The following is a 7,669-nucleotide window of genomic DNA, read 5'->3' on the forward strand; positions in this document are numbered from 1 at the left end:
AATCAACAGACCCCAACAACCTCACATCCTGCGGAGGTTTTATGTACATAATTCTTTTGCCAATTTAAAAACACTGAGTCCCAATTTGTGAAAATACATCAGCGGCATTAGGGCTTGGTTTGGACACATTTGGCACTGTAATTGTGGAAAACATCCCCGGGATCGGAATCCTCTCCCCGTCATAAGATTTTACACAAATGAGGGTCAAATGTGGAGGGATGGTTGGCATCACCTAGGAAAAAACTCATTTCTTTGCCGTTGCTACATCTGAATCAGACCATTCAACTCAGACAAGACGCGTGATCACTACATATTAAGCAAAGACCCCCATTACTGTGTCTGTACCTTAACAAAGCCAATAATAAGAGGGCAGTAATTAGTTTCTTCCTGGCAGTCCTGAGGTGTCCCGGTGACTCAGAGGAATAGACACAGCTCTCCCTGGTGGCCTCAGGCTGAACCAACAGACCATTATTTGTCTCACAAGCTCCCAATTTATCAAATTAAGCAGAAAAATCTGACTAGTGCAGCTGATTGGTGCTTAGGACAAACTTTATCTACAGTATAAACTCTATAGACACTGTATGGTTGACAAAATGACATGTGCTGCTGTTAGTCTTTAGGTTAGGTGCCTTCAGCATCGTTAAGAGTCAGGGATTTTGAGTGCAACCTTGGAAAGATGTCACATCAAATAACATTTCCACGTTAGATATGAACACGCAGACTTGTATGCAAAGTAGGGTTCAATTAAGGCTTCGGCGCTTCAAAGTCAAATATTTGCTCTAATACAGGCACAATTAATTGGGATTAATATAGTGAAACATGGATGTTGTTGCGGCACACATGTAGAACAGATGCCACTGAGCCTTGGGGAAGCGCAAACACTTCACTTGCAAGTCACTGATCTCTCGAGCTGCTCTGTAATGATTTAGCATTTGTTCAAATTATTCAGACATCACAGTTTGTGCCATGTGACCTGTCAGTGTGAGTTACAAAACGGATAAGGCTTGAGAAGTTTGACAAGATGCATTTTTTTTTTCTGAAGGCTATACACTGTATGTACCTCACAGCTTGGAACAGAAGTCAAAGCGTCAGAGTTGAAAGTAGCTGTGTGCATATTGAGCAGAATAGGTTGAGAAAATGCTTGGAGACCTTGTTGAAGTCAGCGCGGCTCCACTGACATTTGTGGATGGGACGCTAATATAAATCAATATCAATTTCAGATGCTAACTTGCAGGATGAAAAAATTTTCCTGCTATATCACAACAAATAATTTAACATTCTTATATCAATTCAATAAATGCATGCATTGCTGTGTTATTTATTTATTCACCTAGATGAATATATGGGGTTGATTGTAATTTCTCAGAAATGCACTATAACATCTTTCACTGTATTATGGACAACATAATTAGAGTTGTCATTAGGAGAGCCCTCTCAGCCTGCACACACTTTGATTGGTAATTTCTGAATTATTTGTTCTCCTCTTCCAATATTTATGCTCTCCCTAATGGATATCAAGACAGTTTTCAACTAATGGTGGAAGAAATCCCAACCAAGCTCAGCAAAGAGGCCATCTATTGGTCGGGTCAGAAATTGTTGAATCTTTAATCGCCTCACCTTTTGGCTAATTCATAATTTAGTGAATTGGGAGTGAAGCATTTAGCTTTTCCTGGCTATGGCCCGCTAAATGAAATGGTGTGGAAAGTGTGAAGTCATTAACCTGTTACAGGTATGTTCTCTCCTAATATTGGGGATAATGTATTTCCACCCAAGTGTGACAAAAAGAGGGAGATGGAACTCGTTCGCAGGTTGGAGCCAACTATTCATTTTAGAAAACTTCATTTTAGGACGTTAGGTTATAAAAAGTTAATATAATTTCTAATTAGGGGAAGATATCCCTCCATATCTGCCTTGTGTCGCTTTCTGAGTGAGGTTTCCACTCTGTTGCTTGTGGACTGATAGAGGAAGAGTACAAGATAATTTCCTCCCATTCTCCTGTGCATATCAGACTGTGTTTATTTTTAGCATTAAATTGTGAACCTCGGCATCGTTTCTTTGCCATTGTCACTCAAATACACACCTAAAGATAAGATTGCATTCAAGCATCTCAGTGTCAAAAGATTGTCGGCCAGCTGCAATTCTTTGCCCAGGAGTAAAACACTTCTTTTTACTTCTTTTTTTTCTGATCATGTCTGATATTCTAATAGTTGTGAATGTAAATTCAGTTCAGCACTGATTTGTACATGTGTTGTTGAGGTGCACATTTCATAGTGATACAGTCACAGCAGCTTGTCAGAGAGATTTGTTCGCTTTGAGGTGATCTGTCATCGCTTGAAGTCATCATGAACCACAATTTATGGCAGACAACATCATTTACAGCTGCAGATAAAATGGATATCTTTGCAATAGATCATATAATATTGCAATCGAGTGTTATATGTTTGGATCAGATTTTTTTTTTTTTTGTATCAAAATATGTTAACTCTTTGCAAATCCCACATGCATCTGCATACACTTAATGTTTTCATGAAGCCCTGCTTGTTGGCATTGACTCAGTGCAGACAAGCCCATAACTCTTGATGTTTATCGATCCTTCAGCCTCTGTTGAATTTATTTCTACAAGTCTATACAAATCTGTTTCTGTGCAGCCTATTGTACTAGAGGGGTTAATGTATTATACAAAGTGTTCAGATCAGGGATTAGATTTTCCCCCAATTCCATCAGTCAATTCACGGTGCTCTCCAGGGCATTCATCATTTTGACAGTTGCAGATAAGGCAATTATTTTCCTCAAGCAACTACAAAATGTAGACAAGTGCTTCTGTGACCGTGTGTCTGTTTGAGAGGGAGCACAAATATTATTCCAGCAGTCACTGATGGCACATATTGCTCGCTACAAAGTGATCTCCTCTGTAACACAAAGGAAACAGATGTTATGAGCATTTGTGTATCCTAATACGCTTCAACATCCCAGCTTTTTACAGTGAGCCGAGGCTCCACATCAAACGCAGACCCAACACGACGCACAGGCAGATGGTTTGATGTTAAGGCCTTGTTTTTGCCGCTGGAACTATTATTTACTCAATAATAAAGACTACAATAATTTTCTGTTGTTACACTGATGTAATTGTTACATACTAATGTGATTTATTTTCCACACTCATTTTCCTGAAAATCAGCTTCATAACAGCTGTCAGCAGAGACGTCGACATGATGCCATTTTACAAAAAATATAACATAACATTTTTCAATATTGTATTTGACATAAAATTTTGCTTTTCTAAAATACAAAGCTGTGGTTGTATAGGAATATATAGCTTCAAAATTTCCATTCTGTCTTAAGTCTTAAGTGCAGTTAAAGAACATATGACATAACTCACATATGTGTGTGTATATATACCCAAGCTGAACTGAATATATATAAAAAGGAAAACAAAATAAGCTGTAACTAGTCCCCTTCTTGTTATTTTTTTCTGCATGTAGCTTTGCATGGCTCTGATCTTTAAATGATTCGTATGACAGGATATTGGCTGCCCGATCTCTGTTTCCTCAGCATTACTGTATATATTTTATTAGCTCAGATGAATCGGGTATGAGGTGACGGGAGAGCTGCCTGCCTGCAGGACCGTGTGATCTCCCCTACAAACCCCTGGGGGGCAGCAGAAGACCTTCATTTCTGCTCCGCACAGCTCCTTATGGCTGACTTACAGCACCAGCGCCTGCTGCTGAGGCTCAAGTCAGGACACGACTGATCATACAGCAATAAGAAAGTCACTGAAACTAGAAACTCTTACAAACAAGCAAAAAAAAAAAAAAATCAAAAAAAGCTTCTTCATTTTCCTCTGTTTGTTTGATTGTTAGTTGGTTAGTTTAGTTTCTTACTTTCTTGCTAAAATGAAATTTAAAATACAGTATTGGTGCTAAAACCTCTGATTTAAACATTAGCCACAGTCAAGAATTAAAATCTAGGCTTAAACAAATAACTGAAGACCATGTATTAAATCACGTACACCCCATTGAGATATTTAGAAATGTCTATTTATATAAAACTAGTAATAAATCAGTATAAGAAATAAATCTGAATACTTTGCAAATGATCTAATTTTCAAATGAACAAATGAAAATAAGACAATAAGCAGCGATGATTATGAGATTGACAAGAACATCTAGAATCTTTTGTCAGTCCTTGTGTAGAAATATGTTAACACCAATATTTGGGCTAAATAAGGGCATCTCTATGGTTAACAACATGGGAATAAACAGGAATATTGGCTTGAAATTAAGGGAATGTCCAATATCCAAACATATAAGAAATGCCAAAAAATACAGGAACTTTAATAAGGCATTCCTGCTTAATTGTATGTGTTCTTGGTGTGACATAATAGTTTTATAGCAGTGTTATAGGCGTATCGTTTGGAGTGGAGGGCGTTGCTGGCTGGAGCTGTGGGTTAATAAAGGTGAGAGAGCAGAGGGAGAGCAGCAGGATGACGTCTCGCTCCGGGTCGAGCTCTGTCATCGCATGAAAGTGGGAACTTGTTCTCCCATCGCTGTCAGCACGTTTTAATGATTGTTGAGCCCGGCCAAGCTGTTCCTCCCTAAAACTTTCCCATACCAAGTGTCTGATAGATTCATAGCTTAATTATTAACTTGTGCTTTAATTCCTTTGGAGCAACATTGTTCTCAAATTACAAGGGGATTTTTGTCAAAGGTGGGCTTCAGATAACAGCGACTTTGGCAGCAATTTAGCAATAAAACAAAGAAAAGAAACCAAAAAAGAAGAAAAACTGCAATGCACTTCAAACTAATATTTCTCTAATTTCACAAAATAAATGAATTAATAAATAAAATATTGGAAATTACAAAAAAAGATTCAAAATGGTAGTTAGTTAGTTAGCCCGCAACTTAAAGATCTTCTTGTTCTGACAAAGCAGCAGCAAACCTCAGATTATTTTACGACAGGGTGGCTGCACACATATTTTACAAGAATGAAACATTAAAAGAGACAAAGAGTGGAAGCTGGAGATTAAAGGAAGGACAAAATATACTGTGCAATAAACCACACCCATGACCTTAACCATCACCAATAATTGCATATTTCCCCAAAAGAAACATTATTGCCAGACACTTGACCGTCTCCTCAGGATTATTGACTTAATAATATTGATTAGTGTATGTTAGTACAGCAATTTGAACTTAAATGTCAGTTGAATGTATGCATTTGATTAAGTGATTGCTTGCTGGTAATTTATTCCTTTCTTATTACAGAGCTGCACATCTATGAGACACATGTCCAACAACATAACAAATCAATTTGTGCTCTGATCAATTGGAAAATAAAGACAAAATCTGCTCAAAAAATGCTATTTGTGCATCCGTCGTGAATACGCAGCTATGCTAGTTAACTGCAATCCAGTTTTAAAACATCATGTTGCAAAAACAGCAATTCTTTCAGAGTGGGAATTGGGGCAAGACAGCTAAAGGGAGGCAAATAAGCAAAAGAGACAAAAATGTGATTAAAAGAAAAGAAGAAAAAAACAGTCTCATTAGTGGTGTGACAAAGGTTTCATGGGGCCGTCCGGCTGAGCTGCTGCGACTATAAATCAAACACAGAAAGAAGGCCAAGGCCTTTATGGGGAGTGCCACCCATATATTGACTGCACATCACAGAAGCCCTCCTATTGTAGGCTGGATTGTAAATCCCGTTTCTTAAAGATATATGGGACTTTTGATGTTGTATCAGACCTGCCCTGTGTCCAGCCTGGCCAAATGTTTGATTTTTCCCCCTCATACAATCACATTATCCTGAAACTGTTTTAAAGGCAGCACAAAAAATAAGTATTACCACCAAAACATCACTGAAAACTACTTTACATGTACAGTAATTAAACGTGCACTCAAAAGGTGGCCACACAAAGCCGAGCGCATATACATGACTAATATCTAGAAATGCACACATGATCATCAAGGTCAATAAAAATGTCCACACATGAAGTTAGCTTACCCCTTTTTGTCTGAGAGCGAACCTGCTGCCCATCTGTACGTCTGTGACAGGATGCATGGTGCATGTAATGAATGAGTCTGCTGGTCCAGGCTTCTATAGGCTTGAAAAGTAGTTTTACTAAAAAAAAAAAAAAAAAAGAGAGAGAGAGAGACAGAGAGGGAGAGAGAGAGAGAAAAGATCAGCCAACAGATGAGGAGAAGAGAATCCAAGCTGAACCTCGGATCAGCCCCTTCAAACTGTCCCACCAAAGACTTTCGGCCCAGCAATCTTCATCCGCCAGCCAGTGATTCTGTCTTTAACCTCTCATGAGCACTGATGAAAAAATATAAACATATGCTTCAATACTGTTTCACTTAATGCCACCACACCACCTTGGAAATGCATTTTCACTGTATGGATTTTGCCTAAACTATTCCTGTCTTGAGTGACTTAAAATAAGTTTACAGTTAGAATAAACACAGGCACACACACTCACACCTATACAAACACATCCATACACCCATGCATGCATGCCAGCACAGGAACATGAACATGCACATGCACATGCACACACACACACATATATATAAATGCCCTCTCCTTCAGTACCATTGATTCTGTTTTGAATAGTGTATTTTCTCCTCAGTCTAGATAGTCTTGCTACTGCCCATGCTGTTAGTGCACTAGGCATTTTCAAACTCTTTACATCCATTACATTCCACTAGGTAAATACCTAATGCTGGAAACATTTGTCAATGTATGCGCCTGGCTGAACAGAATAGATTATTGGGGGCTGAGTAAAATACACTGCATTTCCAAACAGCACTATGCCTGTGACATATTAAAAACTTCTCACACGACTCTGTGCAGTTTCCCCCCCGTGCCAGGGATATGTAATATTTCAAAGAAATGTAAAGCTTGCAAACAATAAACATTCTTGGTGAAGAATAGGAAAGTCAATATTTCAAACAACATGACCAACATGGGTGTTTCTGCCCCTTCAGCAACAATGTACACCACTTTTAACCCTCCGCATGTTTTAAAGAACTAGAATAATCACAAGCGCAATTATAGGCACAGAAAGATCCTTCCTCAATTAAATCAAACCTGATTGTACTACAGTACGTTCACATTCACCCCGATTTACAGTGCAGTTTATTTCATCACTCATTATCAGCTCTGAGAAACTTCTTGAAACCAGATTTGTCAGCCTCTCCAACAGCTTCTCTAAGTTTTTTTTTTTCCCTCTCTAAGCTGCGGTGCAATTATCTTACTAAAACTAGGGCAGAGCAGAATAAGCCCATTTTGAATAAAAAACACACTGTCATTTGTGATGGAACCTGTTGCAAAAATTGGTTCCAGCTTATCCCTCAAATTACCAAAAGAAAAAAAAAGAAGAAAGAATTAAAAAAAAAAAAAAAAATTAACAGGGATAACCAACTCATCTAGGAGCCTAAAGTTGCCTAAAGAGTGATGAAAAGGACCAGTTTGAAGCTCATTAATTGGATTAGCACTTCTCTAAAATGGCCTGTATGAATATGCATGGGACTGTGGGAAGTCTATAATGTGAAATCCTATAAAGAGCTATTGAATTTTTTTAACCCTAAGGGAACTGAAGCCTGTGCTGTACATTAAATGCAAAGTTTCGGTTTAATTTAGGGCTAAACATCTCTGTACAATATATATGCAT

This window comes from Myripristis murdjan, chromosome 19 (assembly GCF_902150065.1).
Source record: "Myripristis murdjan chromosome 19, fMyrMur1.1, whole genome shotgun sequence".
Classification (NCBI taxonomy): Eukaryota; Metazoa; Chordata; class Actinopteri; order Holocentriformes; family Holocentridae; genus Myripristis; species Myripristis murdjan.